Source organism: Pleurodeles waltl, chromosome 4_2, assembly GCF_031143425.1.
Source record: "Pleurodeles waltl isolate 20211129_DDA chromosome 4_2, aPleWal1.hap1.20221129, whole genome shotgun sequence".
In the NCBI taxonomy this organism is placed as follows: Eukaryota; Metazoa; Chordata; class Amphibia; order Caudata; family Salamandridae; genus Pleurodeles; species Pleurodeles waltl.
In genome coordinates, this window is record NC_090443.1 from 889400195 (window position 1) to 889418373 (window position 18179).

The window sequence follows — 18179 nt, forward strand, 5'->3', positions numbered from 1 at the left end:
ATTTTATCAAATACTGTACTTATTAGTGCTAAATACAGCAAATAACCAGGTTTTAGATTTTTTGCAATTAAGCACATAATTGCTCTTAATGAATAATCAAACTTACTTTAAGAAATGCTGTCCATTTTTTTTTAACCTATTTTAGATTAATATTGGAAATTATGGTTAGATGACTTAACGGTTTTTTTTTTTTACCTCATACAATAAACGTTAACTTCAAGTTAACGCAACCCCTCATCCCCCACCCCCAACACACAAAAATATGGTCCACTTCGGTGCTCTTCATTTCCGAGGCCAATAAAGGATTTGCCACCCTGTTTCTTAAGGTATTTGGGTAATTTATGACACCAAATTCCAAATATACCGATTTTAATAAAATAAAAAATACAAAAAAGCTTCACTTTTCAAAGTTATAGGCTACACAAGAGTTCAATACACTAACTCGACATGGCAATAGAAACCTTGATCAAATCACTGTACATGTACTTAAACTTCAGTCTTAGCAGCTGTCATCAACATCAGTGCAGATTCACATGATTCCAACATCTCAAAGGTAAATCTGCTTGCTCAAGCATGTACAACAAATCACAATTTACCTAGCTCCCACCTGCTACAGTGCAACTTCTAAAAGCAAAGAGCCAACGTGGAACAGAGTGCTAGCCTGCTGATAAGTTGCTGATTCAAAGCACCACGGCTGCCATGAGCATAGGTGTGAAGGAGAGACACAAAAGGAAAAAGAAGATTGTTCGCAGTCAAACGTATCAGCAAACATGCAATTATCCATCTAACAGGATTGATGCCCAGGGAGGTAACAAAACTACCCCAAGGAGGAACAAACAAAGCATTTACCAATGATAAAGGATTATTGAAAGGCAAACCCACGAGCAAGTGATAGGCGTGCGTGGTTAAAAGCCCACAGACAGATCACAGCTGACCAAAGCGCTTGTATGCTCTACCTAAAAAGGAACAATCTATTACTTTATTGAAGGGGTGAGAAACACTGCACACCGCTAGTCAGCGCAGAGGCAAATTCAAATCCACTGGAACTGAATGTACCACAGGACTAGCATTTTTCCTGTCCCACTGTTTTTGCTTTGTTTACTATATAAACTTATCTTTTAGGTATTACAGTTGTGTTTTCAATATTATTTCCCGCCAATCGGAGTAAGGGACACCTCAAAGGAGTTGCATATGGTCTTCCACTCTAATGGCACAGAAGGAAAAAAGCGGTTCAGAACATTTAATGTAGGGGCAACCTCTACTTTAGCGAGAGCTACTTCTGATCAGTGGAAATCACTGTGCATTACTGAAGGCTAAGCTACTTGTGTGTTGTTACCAGACACCACCACAACCACTTTAATCAACCTTAAGCGTTCTGTCCATACAGCCAGGAACCATGGTTTGAACAAAATACTTTTACTAAGAGCACTATTACAGAGCTGCAGTGTGTGTCAATAACAGTGTGGTCTATGTGGATGCAGGAACATGTGTATGAATGGGATATATGTGTATGGGTGTCCGAGAGCCTGTGCTGTATGTACTTGTAGCACAAGACATACCTTTCACCATATGTGGCACTGCTACACTTACGTCAAAATACAGACTTTTTTAAATGAGACAAATTCAAAGTGCAGAAAAGTTTTCTGCAAAAATGTTCATAATATGGAACATTTTTCTGCACTTTCAATTCCTCCCACTTAAAATAATAGCACTTTTCAGTTCTAACTATGGCACGGTGTATACCGTGCCACTTAGAAATGGGAGAAAATTAAACTGACGAGTTAACTATGTTTATATGGATTTCACAAAAAGTTGTCATTTAAATTCTCATTTTAAAGTGTTGCATTTACAAACAGCAGGCATCCTTCACCCACTGGCCTGTAGACACACTGCCACATAACAGAAGACAGCCATTTGTTTAAATTGAAGGAGTTTAAAGTAAAGAAACATGCTTCACAAAACATTAAGACAAATACCCAAATGAAATTTAAGGCAGATTAAGAATTAATGTTTCATAGAAATTTTTCTTCACTTCAAAGTTCTTCCAATAAAAAAATGACTTTCAGTTATAGATCGGGCATTGCCTACTGGCAATTGGGAGCAAGAGGACCGCTTCGTGTAAATGAGACATTGAAATGGGAGAAAATTAAAAATAAGAGTTAACTCTTCATTTTAACTCTCCCATTTAAAAGCATCCTGGAACATCTTTTTGTTATCTCACTCCAATTTTGAGTTGACAAAGACTATAATTCAAGAGTTAAATCCCTGTGTGCTTCCATTATTCACCTTTGAGCCCTAGCCTGGATCATAAAATCTGACTGAGCACTGCTCATTACGTGGCCCTGCTATTTATCGACTGATGATAGTGTAAAATAAATACAGCCTCCCCTTACTATTAAAAAGGAAAGTATGGCCCTGTGATCATTTAAAATTGAACTTGAGGATGTGAGCAACTCTGTAGGTGTCCGAGCTAACGGAAGCACCCCGTAGACTGGTTGGAGACACCCTATCCTAAGAACTGAGGTGCAGCAAGGGCTACCACGAATAACCAGGAATGGAGGAAGTAACTAGAAATGTATGAATTTGAAGCTTTGAGTGCAGTAAGCAAAGGGGTATGGAGAGGCAGATGATGGGCTCAGAGTGTGTGTGTTGGGGGGGGGGGTGTTGAAAGTAAGCATGCAACACTAAGTCAGGAGCACTAGATGTGTGTAGGTGGAGTCATTGAGGGGGTAGTCGTCAAGTGACACTAAAGGAGCAGGGCGGCCAAGTCAGCACCAAGAGGGATAAACAAGGGGTACCAAGAGGGAGCCAATCAGCAATGCCCGCCAAGAGTAGGAAAACCTGCAATTGGTCTCTAAAAGAGATAGGTCTATCAGCAACGCACCCAAACAGCGAGGAGATGTAGAGGAAAATAAGCAAGGTACCGGGGGGGCGGTGGTGTCAATGAGATGGAGCAATCCCCAAGAAACACAGAGGGAAAGAGCAGCCAGCAACGGGGTTGGTCACCAGGAGGGCGGAGGCGGCAGGCATCAAGAGGAACCAAATGCAGAAAGAAGTGAGCAAGGGAACCAATGAAAGAAGTGTTCAGTCAGCGAGGAGGCCAAAATGAAGCATGGTATTCAGCAAAGGGGGGCAGCTGACAGTAAGAGGTACTTCAGATTATAAATGCAGGTGAACACCCAGCAAATTACACGACAAAGTAGGGAGACAATATTTTCAAAACAAACAGAATAAACCACAGAAGTACAAATTAAAAGTTGGGTCTAACCCTAGACACAGGTCTTCAGTAGCAGAAAACACCAATATTACCGCATCGCACTAACAAAATCACGGACCTACATTACGAATTAAGTGCTAAATTGTTATGCCTGGGCAAATGTGTTAGCATAAGGATCAGATTTAGGAGCTGTGTGGATTATCAAACCATCGCAGTTTTCCCACAGTAACTTCCGTCAGGTCAAATCTCCCTAAATTTATCAGAGAAAAGGCTAAAGAACGTGCGGATTTCAGTGTTAAATGCTGATCCAGCAAGTTATGCCCCATATCTCACTTTAAAACTAAGAATAGGCAGTATTTACCAAGAGTGAGACAGTACCTCGCCATATTCAGACCAACATGTAATGTGAGCCTTAGAAGTAAAACTAGACATAAAACAACAAAAATGCACTTTTTGAGATGCTGCTCAGGTTATTAGATTTCAGACTGTTTTAGAGGCGCAATGAAAAGTAGTGTGGACGTCTCTTCGCGACCATATGCGGGGTGTTTTGATTGCATTTTGGGTGGGTAGTCCTGCGTTTTAATTGATTAGCTTCAAGCACCAGAAAGTACATAATATAAAACCTGCAAGGCAAAGATGGTAAACACATCACGGAATCATAAAGAGAATTATTTGCGCTTAAATAAAAAAAAAGTAACCAGGACCCCTTTTCCAAACTTGATACAACATTAAAAGTATAACACTTATGTTTATAGATGGTTGAAGAAAACACTGCAAAGCAGTATTTAATTGGATAAACACCCCCCCCTTCTGTGATGAAGTATGGAGTACAAGGGCTTAGAGTAAGGGCGGTAAGGCTGGTTCTCGAATGATAAACGCCTTTAATACCCGCTCGCTGCACAATTGAGGCGGGGCAGGGAACTCCTTCAAACACGTAAATTAACTACCTAGAGAAACGTCGGCATGCTCAACATTCAACTCGTGCACTCTCTCGGGGCCCTCTACCAAGATAGAGCACTGGCGAAAGACCACCTGGAGCTCATGCCCAAGCTCTCTGTGTCTTGGCCCCACCAACGAAGTTGTTGAATGTGCCGCGAGCCAACATGGAACAGACAGCGTACCATGCCATGCACATGCACTTGTCAGTCCGCCTTTCGCTGCAAAGCAGGTTTGTTTGGGGCCTTACACGTCCTTGCATCTTTGTTTAAAACGTATAAACCGGCCTTTCTATGGATATATGTACGTTTGTGTACCTCTTTACATACCCAAAGGCGGACTTAAAAACTCGATGTTATCTGTGGTTACACCTCTGAAAATCACTTAGTAAAACACTGCTGGAGTGGGTCTGGACAGACAATGAAATACAAGATTTTCTAGGGCACTATGATCACCTTACCGTAAAGGAAAGAGTGCAAGAGTAACCAGAAAAAGATTAAGTCGAGTGCTAACTGCGAGAAACACGGCTGTGGAGTACGGGAACCGTAGAGGAGACAACACTGGGAGTTGGTGGGGAAAGGTAGAGAATAGGCAAAAGGACACGACAGTCAACGAGTGGCACTACAGGGCGATCTCTCAAAAAGGGTGAAAGCTGCAGCCAAGCAAAGGACATCACAGCCCAGGAAGCGGTTAACGAGAACGACTCAAGGGGCTCAGTGACAGGCCTTTTGGGCGCTCCTCCTCTCGGGCTTTAGGCTCCAGAACCCACTCTAGTGCGCCTTGCAGAAGGTGCCACGCATCCTCAAGACAGGAGTACTACTCTAACCTCGGGGGAATTAACGACCCCCCCTAAAACCACCAATAAACAACCCCGAACCCACTCTGACCTGTGACCGAAAACCTCCGCAGCGACACGCGGTAAGTAAGATGGCGATACGGGAGGAGAAGCCGAGGGGAGACGGTGACGTAAAATACACGTGACCTATTCTGCTCTATCCGCACCCCTTTGGTGCACAAGCAATGGAAATAGACATAGGACGGAGAGCGTTTCGGAAGCATTGAAACAGAAAATGGCCTATTAAAACCCGACGGGTAGGTATGGTCACGGAAAATATACTTAGGAGGGTCTCATTTCAGAAAACGGGTTATTAAAATAGAAAAAGGGCAAAGGACGGAAGGCAACTAAGTAACATTTAACATAGAAAAGGGACTGGATGAACGAACCAAAGAACATTCACAGGTGCTGCTTCAGGTTTTTTCAGTTTTCTTTACTAGGGAAATGTGAATAAAAAAAATTGCTAGCATTGCACCAAGAATTTTCAATTCTATTAAGGACATGCAGGGAGGATGAAAAAAGTTCTAGCTTTCCTGTCTAGAATTTTCAATTCTATTACGAACACAGAGGCGAGGATAATTTTTTTTCTAGCTGACGCAACAAGAATTTTCAATTCTATTAAGGACACGGAGGCGAAGATTATGCTTTCTCTTTCTTTTACTAACTTTCACAGCAACTAATTACAAAGTGTTTAAAGAAAAACTAAATTTCCCAATATTATTAACCACCAGTCACATGTACCAATCACTATACGTGACCTCCACACATAAGAGACCTGAACCCCAACGTCACTTCCTCTTTCTTTGTATCACAGATAATCCTCAGACCATTTGAACACGAATTCCTTCCGAAACCGAATAAAACTGGAACTTCTCCTTTGAAAACGAAACTGCGGATTCAAACCGAACTGGTAACCAGGACCAAGCGAATTCTGCGCAGAAGTAGAAATTCAACGATAACCACACCAACAGTGATCTTCAACAAGATTTCACGAATTCTTCTGATCAGATCCTGAAAAATAAGGATTCATAATAATACCATTCTCAAGAATGATAAAAACAGAGCTCAAAATCAGCATCTCATCAACAATTCAAGGGTGGGTATACATCTTTATATACAATTATACAATTGAATAAAACTTTCCAAAACCATATCGGGCGTGATAATCCTCGCCTCCGTGTCCTTAATAGAATTGAAAATTCTTGTCGCGTCAGCTAGAATCTTTTTTATTCTATGTCAGGACCGGAGTCTCGGATTATGCTCTTTTAAAGCTGATCCATAACAATAGATGCAACATCAACAACAGGTTTAAAGTAAAATTTACGAAATGTATTCTCAGAAGACCAATCAGCTGTCTTCATGATATCTTGTAAACTAGAACCAAGACCAAAAGATTTGGAAGCCATAGCTCCTCTCACTGAATGAGCACCAAAATGCTCGGTATTAATACCTGCCTCACTCATTAACCATTTAATCCACCTTGCTAAAGTGGCAGAGGCTACAGGCCTAAACGGTTTCTGAATAGAAATTAGCAATTGCCCATTCATATCCTGTCTGAATTCTTCAGTGGCTGATTCATAATCTTTCAAACATTGTACCACACATAACTTTGAATTACTCGGATACCAAGGGTAAGATACTGACCTGCAATTGGTTTTAGTCCTCCTGGAAATTGAAAAGGAAACCCCCTCAGGAGAATATAACCTGCCAGCTAAATCTAAGGCTTTCACATCAGAAACTCTCTTACACGAGACCAAGCAAAGTAACATAGTTAATTTTGCTGACAGTTGTTTACGAGATAGAAATTTATTACTAGGCCAGGATTCAATAAATTTTAATACCACATTTACATCCCATAGAGTATTATACTTTGACTGGGGAGGGTTGGAAAATCTAATACCTCTCAACAATTTGCAAACCAGAGGATGTTCCCCCACTGGCTTACCCTCAATAGGCTTATGACCGGCCGAGATGGCTGACCTGAAATTGTTAATAGTTCTATAAACTAAACCAGTGGATGCTAAACTTGCTAAGAAATTGACCACTAAATCAATACTTGATTCCACGGGATTGATACTTCTTCCATCACACCAACTATTCCATCTGCGCCAAGCAGAAGCATATCTCTTGTGGGTGCTGGACGCCCAGGCCTGTTTGATAAAGTCTCTAGCTTGTTGCGAAATGCCTGGGGTTTCCCAATTTTTCCTGAAACCATCCATGCCATTAACGTGAGAGTCCCCGAGGAAATCAGAGGATGTTGAAGGCCTTCCGGACTCAACAATAAGTCCTGCTGAGGGGGAATGAGCAACGGCAGAGCACAAGCTAACTGGAGCGCAATAGGGAACCAAGGCTGAGATCTCCAAACCGGAGTCACTAGTATCAGGTCTGCTTTCTGTCTCCGGATTTGAGACAGTACTCTGGGAATCACCAGGAATGGGGGGAATGCATACCCCCGAAAGGTGGACCAATCCTGAAGGAACGCATCCGTTGCCAAGGCCAGCGGATCCGGTCTCCAGCTGAAGAATTTGAGAATCTGGGTGTTGAGGCGAGAGGCAAAAAGGTCTACCTCGCAAGGGCCACATATCTGGATTATTTGCTGAAAAATAATCTGATTCAACCTCCAATCGCTGGCATCCCTCAGGTACCTGGAGTTCCAATCTGCCACCGTGTTCTGGGCCCCCGGCAGATATTCTGCTACAATCACTAATCTGTGATCCAGACAATAATGCCAAAAGTCCTTGGATATTTCCGCCAAAATTCTGGACTTCGTGCCCCCCAATTTGTTGACATACCGTACCGCAGACACATTGTCCATCCTTAGCAGAATGCAACAATCTGTCTTGAGGGGGGATAAACTCTTTATTGCAAACGATCCAGCGAGCAGTTCCAAGCAATTGATGTGAAGGGATTGTTCCGTCGGAGACCAACGCCCCCCTGTCACCACCGATCTGCAGCGGGCTCCCCATCCCCACTGACTGGCATCGGATTCTATCACCACTTCCGGGTGAGATCCGAAGATGGCTCTGCCATTCCAGGCTTCCATGTGGTGTAACCACCATTGAATCTCTTCTCTGACTTCCTCGGACAGAGGGATTAAGGTTGAGTAACTCCAACCCTGGCTCACATACTTGATCTTTAGCCTCTGTAAAGCTCGATAATGCAGAGGGGCTGGGAAGATTGCTTGAATAGATGAAGCTAGCAGGCCCACTAGTCGAGCAATGCTCCTCAAGGAAATACTCAGGCTTGCTAAAGCCGCTCTCATCTCCCTCTTTATGTTTCGAATCTTTAGAGATGGAAGAACTAGTTGAGCTTGAATTGAATCTATCTTGAAGCCCAAGAACTCTATTACTTGAGTCGGATTCAACAATGACTTCTGCGCATTTGATAAGAAATCCCAGGTCCTGCAAAAGATTGATCGTCCAGTTCAAATGTCTTTGGACTGTTGTTGGATCCTGGGCCATCAAAAGGATGTCGTCCAGGTAAATTATCAACCGAACCCCCTTGGTTCTCAAATAGTCCACCACTGGTCTCAACAACTTCGTGAAGCACCATGGTGCTGAGGACAGACCGAAGGGAAGGGCTGTGAATTCCAAACAACGACCCTTCCAATGGAATTGAAGGAATTTTCTGTGAGGAGGGAAAATCGGAATCGAGAGATATGTGTCTTTCAGATCTAATCTTACCATCCAGTCTCCCTCTATTAAAATGTCTCTTAACATATGGATTCCTTCCATTTTGAAGTGTCTGTACACTAGCCAGGAATTGAAATCCTTCAAATTCAAGACCAGACGATGACCTCCTCCCTTCTTGTCGACGACAAAAATTGGGTTGCAAAACCCCTCCGGGTGAGGGGATGAAACTACGACAGCTCCTTTGTCTAACAGCGCTTGAACTTCTGTATCTATAAACGTCTGATTTTCTAGGGAAAAATATATTTGAGCCGGAGGGGTAACTTGGATGGGAGTGCTGAGGAATTCCAAATGAAAACCTGAAACTGTCTGAAGTACCCAAGGATCCCCGGAAATCTTTCTCCAACTGTGAGTGCATAAACCCACTCTTCCCCCAAGAAGAACCTGAAATGGTAGAATGAGGCTTACCAGAATAGGAGACGCCCTGGATCGCACCTTGCTGTCCCCTGCAATGTCCTCTGCGGAACCTGGGCCTGCATCCTCTGTTTCTGGTGGGATAGAAGGTGTTATCTGACTGATCACCGGACCAGTTACCCCTTCCTCTCGGGTAATAGTTTTGGGGACTGTTTTAGGAACCTCGGCCGGACAATCGTCCACCATAACGTCCGGCCCTGACAAAAAGGCCTCTTCTGAAAACCTTTTTTAGAGACAATTGGGTTTTATCCAGCGTAGAAAAAGTGGAGCAAAATTTTGCGAGTTCCTTGATAAAGGAAGATCCGAATAGTAACCCCTCTGCAGAAGGACCAGCCTCAGAGACCGTGAGTCTACTAACTTTGGGTCCATGCGCATAAGTATTGATTTTCTGCGCTCCGCTGATATCGCACAATTAGTGTTGCCCAGTTGGCAAACTGCGCGTTGAGCCCAACCCAATAGAACGTCGGTATCCACTGGAATGCCCGACTCCTTGGAGTTAGCAGCCAAATCCAGAATCTTAGTAAGAGGTCCTGACATATCTAAGAGCTTGTCCTGACAAGAGCGCCATGATCTGTCCAAACCTTTCTTTGGATCTTTAGAAAACTTTTTTAAAAAGGTAACCATTGTAGGGTCATTGTATCTAAATCTGGCCTGGGACATTCGGATTTGAGGCGAGTGCGTACCTCTTTATCATACCCTCTTCTCAGGTTGTCATGAACATATTGCGCCACCTCTGAGGATGGAAGCCAGTTAGAGGATCTGGGATGTACTATATCAGAGGGGTCGAAGTCTAAAAGTTGCGACGTGGGACGCTTCTTAGCTTTTTTACAAGAAGTTGGCGTGGATTGATCATCCGAGCCTTGATCTGAAGAATCATCAGAAGCGGAACATTTTTCCAAATTACTATAGCTATGTTCTTCAATGCGCCTTTTGCGTAGCTTAGCAAATGCGTCTGCATGAACATCATCAGGGTCTCCTTCAATAATAATATTTTTTGTTTTCGCCTTGGATTTGGAGGCGTTTAGAGGGATGACCCCTTCGGGATTATCGGAGGATGGACCCGGCACCCAGCCTTGCGAGTGAGCGTATTCTAGAAGTTGCCCGGAGAAGGGGTCTAACGCTCTCACCAAGGCATCATTCACCGATTGCTGCACTCTAGAGTCAAGTGCTTCCACCAAATTAACTTCCATCTGCTCAACATTATGATCAGGGAAGTATTCTATCTCATTCTCATTCCATTGTGCCATGGTGAAATAGACACTGTTTAAATCTCAGGGGGAGTGAAGAAACCCCTTAACAGGCAGATTAAATATACAATAAATTGATTTATATGCAATAAAAGGGAGCCGCCTGTAACACACTCTAGGCTGAGCCTATATGGATTTTACAACCCAGCAGTACACTGACTGGGCATGAGGGATACACCTTTTCAGCCTGCCCTGTCAATAAGTAATTGTCCTCAGGAGCGCTGCAGTTTACGAGCCGATCCGAGAGAAAATGCCCAAGGGAATGGATCGGCTCGTAAAAAGGCGCGCGCTGGCCAAAAATCGATATTAACAGGGAAAACAGACTGCACGCAGCGCGCGCGGTGTTCCAGCTCTGCTTTTTAAAATAATCATAAATTCCTTCGTAAAACAGATTTTACAATACTAACACCAGCGCGCGAAATCGCGACGCTAAATATACTGAAATTAAGCGAAAAAGCATACAAATTACATCGCAAATGCAAGAATAATAAAATGGCACTTATCTGCTGCGAAGTAGCAAAGAAAGAGGAAGTGACGTTGGGGTTCAGGTCTCTTATGTGTGGAGGTCACGTATAGTGATTGGTACATGTGACTGGTGGTTAATAATATTGGGGAATGTAGTTTTTCTTTAAACACTTTGTAATTGGCTGCTGTGAAAGTTAGTAAGAGAAAGCATAATCCGAGCCTCCGGTCCTGACACAGAATTTAGATTTTCCTAGGCTTGGTGTCAGAAAGGCTAGATTTTATTTATTTGTTGGGGGAAGATGTGTTGCGATGCTCGTGCGCAGTGTGTTTGGAATTGTGATATCACTGGGCTCGAGCATCGCAAGGGAACGTTGAGTTCGAATGGGGGTTGAAGGGACGATTGATGATTGGAGACGCACACTTTATGCTGTCCTGTTGTCAGGGTCGTACACGTAACAAATAAATGCTTGTCAACGCATGATTGTCGTAACTTCATTCTTAACAGAAACGTCTGCTGAAATGGGATTGGAATTCCTGTCCACACACCAGCTACACCATACTGACCAGGCAGAACGGTAGACCCTTCAAGTACCCGGAGCCCAGGATTGTTGGATAAATTGGACAGCCTGTTCCAAAATTCCTGGGGTTTTCCAGGAAGCCCCGAAATCCTCCAAGCTATGAGATACAGGGAACCTTGTAATACGAGATTGTGGGTTCAAAAGAAGATTGGGAAAAGGAGGAATCAGGACTGGAAGGTCTGACAAGAGTTCTAAAAGGGTCAGATACCAAGGCTGAGACTGCCAGAATGGGGTGACTAGAACTAGAGAAGAACATTGTCGGCGAGCGTGTGTCAGGACCCGAGCAATAAAAAGGAAGGAGGCCACGCTTGAAGAAAAGCGTTGGTAGCCAAGGCCAAAGGATCTGGTCTCCAACTGAAAGTTCAGAAGTTGGGAATTGAGCCTTGAGGCAAAAAGGCCTATGGACATAGTACCGAAAATAGAAGAACGGAGTTTGAATATGGAAGGGTGAAGCTGCCAATTGCTTGAATCCTGGGAGTGTCTTGAGAACCAATCAGCCACTACATTCAGATTGCCTCGGAGGTATTCTGCCCTGACTGAAATGTTTTTGTGAAGACAAAACTCCCAGAGACTCTTGGCCAAGAGAGCTGTTCCGCCCAGGCGATTTATGTATGTTATGGCAGATAAGTTGTCCATTCTGAGAAGAATGGAGCATTTTACCCTGTCTATTGTAAAGGACTGGGTGGCAAAGGAACCTGCAAGCATCTCTAAACAGTTTATGTGCAGTGACGACTCCTGAACGGACCATGGACCCACAGTCGAGTGTGGACCACATCTTGCACCCCAACCTGTCAGACTTGCATCTGACTCTAAGACAAGATCTGGGGCGGCAGAGAAAATTGTTCTCCCGTTCCAGGCATCTAAATGACTCATCCACCATGTGAGTTCTTCCCTGGACTCTGCATCTAGGGCAACCTGATCTGAATATGAGAGACCTTGTTGAAGGTGACTGATCTTGAGCCTCTGGAGGGCTCTGTAATGAAGGAGGCCTGGAAAAATGGCCTGCATGGAAGAAGAAAGGAGGCCTACGAGACAAGCAAGCGCTCTGAGGGAAGAACAAGGGAGAGACAAGGCATGTTGACTCTCTTTCTTTATTAAGGAGATTTTATGGTGAGGAAGCTTGAGAATCGACTTGGTAGTGTTGACTAGGAACCCCAGGAACTCAAGAGTTTGTGAAGGAATTAAAGCGGACTTTTGGAGATTTATAAGGAAGCCCAGTCGAAAAAGAAGGTCTAGACAAATATTTAGTTGAGTCACAAGGGAAGACTTGTCCTGAGCCATAATAAGGAAGTCGCCGAGATAGACGATAAGTCTTATCCCTTGAGCCCAGAGCAAGGCTACCACAGGTTTGAGGATCTCGGTGAAACACCAAGGGGCGGAGGAAAGACCGAAAGGAAGAGTTTTGAATTGAAAGAAAGTATTTTCCCACTGGAATTGAAGAAATTTCCTGAAAGATGGATGGACAGGCATTGAAAGATAGGCGTCCTGAAGATCTATGCGAACCAACCAGTCGTTGTGAAGGAGGAGATCCCTGAGATGGAGAATAGTTTCCATATTCAAATGGTGATAAACTACAAAATTGTTGAACTCTTTTAGGTTTATGACAGGACGATGTTTTTTGTTCTTCTTTTGAACCAAACAGATATTGCTGAGAAATGAGAACCACTTCCTCGATAGCCTGTTTTGATAGTAAAGCTTGTATCTCGTCCTGAATGAGGCGAGACTGATTGCGAGAAAAAAGGAGAGGACGAGGAAGAAAGTGTTGACAAGGAGTTTGGTAAAGATCTATGCAATAACCTTGAACGGTCTGAATTACCCAAGGATCGGAAGTTATTGACAACCAAGCATTTAAACACAAAGCTAGTCTGCCTCCTACTGGAGGAAGGCCAGAACTGAAAGTTCTTACCTGCAAGTTGTTCTCCTTTGGATCTGTAACCCCTGTTGCGGCCACCGCGGAACCTGCGGGATAGAACTGGGGTTTGTACCCCTGGTAGACGTCGAGCTGATTGGTTTGGGAGTAGGAGCCTCTGTTGAGGGATTGTCCTCTTGCTGAGAAGCGGCCGGCAAAACGACTCCTTCCTTTACCGGCCCTTCCAAAAAAACAGATTGGAAAACATTATTTTCATAGAGGAATGGGCTTTATCTAAGGAGTTGAAGGTAGAGACATACTTACTCATCTCCTTTATAAAAGAGTCTCCAAAAAGAAGACCATGGGCATTAAGACCTTCCGCCTTGGAAGCAAGAGAGCTGAGCTTAGGATCAATTCTAAGGAGAAGGCTTTTGCGACATTCTTGCAAAATGTAGGCGTTGGCATTGCCCAGCATACAAATCGTCCGTTGAGCCCAGTTGGAAAGCATGTCCGGATCCACTTGTGAACCTTCTATTTTTGCTTCCTCAGCAAGGTCAAAGATCCTGGTGAGGGGTCCCACCAGGTCTAGAAGTCTGTCCTGACAATTTGACCAGGCACGGTCAACTCCTTTTTTGGGGTCCTTTCCAAATTTAGTAAAGAAGAGTAACATATTAGGGCCAATGGCGGGGGTGTCTGTGACTTTAAAAGGAAGGGAGGGCCTGCGACATTCAGACTTTAGTTTGTTTCTGGATGACTTGTCAAGAGGATGCCGGAGATAGAAGGAAACATAATCCGAAACATGGTCGGAGGGACACCACTCTGAGGAACTGGGATGATGGATGGAAGTAGGGTCAAACATGGGGTCACCATCAGGATCAACAAGATCCTCGGGTACTAAGTGAGGGGAATTATCATGAGGAGAAATTTTATGCCTTTTCTCTGGAGGCCCATCATAGAAGTCATCATTTAGCGTGTCTTGTAAGACATCGTCCCTATCACTGTCCGTGTCCCGTAAAGGAAGAATATTAAGACAGGAGGAAGGGAGCCCCGAAGAATTCGCCTCTCGGGTTGGAGGCCCAAACTTGGAAGAAACGCCTTTTGAAAGCTCATTTGAATGAGACACACGTTTCTTACCTCTCAAAGGAGGATTAGCCTTGAGTGCGTGAAGCATCTTAGAAATGGAGGCTTCTAAATTTTTTGACACTGAAACAGCGTGTTGGACTGAATCCTTGATAAAGGATTTCAAATTATCCTTTATGGATTGGGTCTGGTCATCCTCTGACATAATGGAAGGAAAAAATTAGGAGTTGAGAAAAAAGAATGTGAAAAGTGAAATAACAGGCTGTAATCCTGTTAAACATGAGGAAACCGGTGTGGAAGGGGTTAAAATGCAGGCTGTGAGAGAGGGGGAGTGTCTGCCTTGGAGAGGCTGGCCAGGGGTGTGTAGTGGGGGTGCCACCAGGAAATAAACAAAAGGGAAACCCTCGATGTACAAGAAATGGAGGGTAAACGCGCTTAAGCGGAGACGAGCGTATCACTTCAACGAGCCGGGGAAGCGAGGTAAGAATACCTCAGGTGCTGCTCCAAGAACGGCAATAGAACGTTCTAAAAACTGGCCTAACGCGCGAAAAAGCGCAAATGAGGACGCGCGAGCGCACATGAAAGGGATTCACAGAGTGCAATAGTAAACAAGCAAGGTACACATAGAATATAATTAAAACGTAACACACACAAAAATATCCTTAATTAAACTAACAAATAGAAATATATAATTGGCGATCAGAGTACTTATCTTGACTGCGAGCAGCAAGAAAAGAGGGCTTGGTGCTCTCAGTCAAGATTGTTATTATGGGGCTCGTTGTGTGATTGGTTGGCCCCATTGTGATGCATTTTTGTAGTTCTCTTACCGGGGATTCTGGGATTTGTAGTTCTTGGCTGCTGTTTAAATAAAGTAGGAAAAGAAAAGCATAATACGAGCCTCCTGTCTTGTAATAAAATTATATTTCTCTTTCTTTTATTACTCAAATACAGCAGCCAATCACAAAACAGAAAACTTTAACTACATTTCCCAACATGCTTTACCCAACATGTCCACCAATCACATAACATTAGACCCTATTAGAGTCCTTAACATCATCTAGAACTCCTCCTTCTTTGCTCCATAGAACTCCATCACGACTAAGAAGCTGAAAACCACGAACCTGACGAACATCTTCACATAAAGTCTGTCTGCAATATGAAAGCCAACCAAACATTGAACCGCGGCTTTATATGCAGGGCTGAAGTGACCCTCCTTTCATTCCTATTTCTCCTCCGTTCCTAAGAAATCTGGAAAAAATATCATGGTAATCTCATGCATAAACCCTTTAATCATCAGGATGGGTTAAACTTTGATATGACATATTCATTACTCAAATACATAGTCGTAAATCATGGTGCAACAGATTAAGTGGGTGGGATAATCCTCGCCTCTGTGTCCTTAATAGAATTGAAAATTCTTGACGCGAATGCTAGCACATTTTTCATTCTATTTCCGGACTGGAGGCTCAGGTTATGCTAGTTCAAAGCTGATTGAAAAACTCTTGTTGCAATATTACCCACTAGTTTATAATAGAACTGCTTAAACCTAGAATCTGAAGACCAATCAGCTAATTTTATAATATCTTGCACAGTCACTCCCAACTGTACAGACTTGGATGGCATCGCACCAAATTGCTGAACGTCCATTCCCGCCTCAACCATTATTTCTCGTAGCCATCTAGCAGTGGTCGCGCCAAACACAGGTTTGAAAGATTTTTGTAATGAAATCAGTAATTGACCCGTCAGATCTGACCTCAAAGGTCTAGTACATTCTTCGTATCTTTTCAAACAATTGACAACACACAACTTCGTACAAAAAGGTATGCAAAGTAATCTATTCAGGTAGATCATGTTTTTGTCCTTCTAGTAATGCTGAAAGAAACACTCTCCAGAGTAAACATTCTACCTGCAAGATCCAGAGCTTCCGATGATCGTCGACATGTTGCCAAAACATAAAAGCATTTTTTTAATTTGGCAAATAATTGCTTTCTCGTCAAACCAGAATTATCTGGCCATCTCTCAAACAATCTGAGAATCAGATTCACATCCACAGAAACGTATACTTTGGTCTCAGAGGATTAGATACTCTCACGCCGTTAAGGAGTTTAGAAATGACGGGATGCATTCCTATTGGACAGTTATGAACTTTAACATGCTCTGCTGAAATGGCCGATTGAAAATTGTTTACTGACCTGTAAGATAGGCCCTCCTCCGCTTTCTGTGATAGGAAATTCACAATTTGGGCTATCTCTACTGCCACGGGATCCACATGCCGTTCCAAGCACCAACCCCGCGAAGCTCTCCAAGCTGAGGAGTACCTTTTCCTAGTCGATGCTGCCCATGCTTTCCTGATAAAGTTTGCAGCCATGTCCGAAATGCCTGGCAAGCACCACTGTTGCCTAAAAGCGTCCAAGCCATTAGCTGCAACTGCCTTTCCACTACCAGAAGGTGGCTCTCTCCCTGAGGACCCAACAGCATTTCTTGCAACCAAGGAAGACATAGAGGAGAGTCGCACGCTAGCTCTAGAAGGAGCGGGAACCAAGGCTGTGCTTTTCATATTGGAGTGATCAGCACTACTTCTGCTGCTTGCCTCTTGATCTGAGTTGCCACCCTTGGAATCATTGCGAAGGGGGGAAACGCATAATTGGGAGTCTCTGACCAATCCTGAGCGAAGGCATCCGTGGCCCTTGTGAGAGGATCCAGCCTCCAGCTGAATAACTCCTCCAGCTGCCGGTTCAGGCGTGACGCAAACAGATCTATCCTGCACTGACCCCAAATTTGTTGTGTCAACTGGAAAAGCTGGGGAAGAAGCTTCCAGTCGCTGTGGTCCCTGAAACACCTGGAGTTCCAGTCCGCTATCACATTGATCTTCCCCGGAATGTACTCCGTTACCACTGTCAACTTGTGGGCTAAGCGATAATGCCAAAAATCTTTGGCTATCTCGGCCAGGGCAGGCGACCTGGTGCCCCCCAACTTGTTGATGTAACGTACTGCCAAGATTTTGTCCTTCCGAAGCAGAATGGAACACTCCATCTTCTTGGGAGATAAGGTTTTTATCGCAAAAGACAATGCCAGCAACTCCAGACAATTGATATGTAATTGGAACTCTTCCTGGGACCATCTCCCTCCTGTTGAGATGTTCCCAAATCGGGCTCCCCAGCCCCACTGGCTGGCATCTGATTCTATTATCATCTCCGGTTGGGAGCTGAAAATAGCCCTGCCATTCCAGGCATCTACTTGCGTCAGCCACGACCTGAGTTCTGCTCTTACCTCCTCCCTCAGAAGAATTAGATCTGAATATGCCAGGCCTCTCTGGAGATGCTGGATTTTGAGCCTCTCCATGGCTCTGTAATGTAAAGATCCCAGAAATATTGCTTGGATTGAAGAGGCTACTAAGTCCACAATGCGTGCGATTTTCCTCAGTGACAGTGGGGACTGTGCTAAGGCTACCTATAACTCTCTCTTGATGTCCCGAAGCTTGGTCTTGGGAAGGATCAACTGGAACGTCTCGGAATTGATCAAAAATCCTAGTAATTTCACTGTCATGGTTGGGGCAAGGATTGACTTTTTCTCATTGATGACAAGCCCCGTGTCCTGCAGGAGAGATATCATCATGAGGCCGTACTGCCTCACCAAGTCTTGAGACTGCGCCATAATCAAAATATCGTTGAGATATATGATCATGCGAATCTCTTTTTCCCACAGGTGCGTTACCACCGGCTTGAGCAGCTTGGTGAAGCACCAAGGTGCTGACAAAAGCCCGAAAGGAAGGACCAAATACTCCATCCAACTGTCCCTCCATCTGAAATGGAGGAATCTCCTATGAGGATGCCACATGGGAATAGTGAGATAGGCATCCTTGAGATCTA

General features: G+C 43.9%; 1 protein-coding gene across 1 annotated transcript in view; it reads right to left on the reverse strand.

Annotated features, from left to right (window-relative positions):
* Nucleotides 1–5173, reverse strand: part of BTF3L4 (basic transcription factor 3 like 4) — a 37001-nt gene extending 31828 nt beyond the window's left edge. The window contains exon 1 of the mRNA XM_069232673.1: nt 5041–5173. The gene's annotated coding sequence lies outside the window, so the exon portion shown is untranslated. The remainder of the gene's footprint in view (nt 1–5040) is intronic.
* Between the last annotated feature and the right edge of the window lie 13006 nt (nt 5174–18179).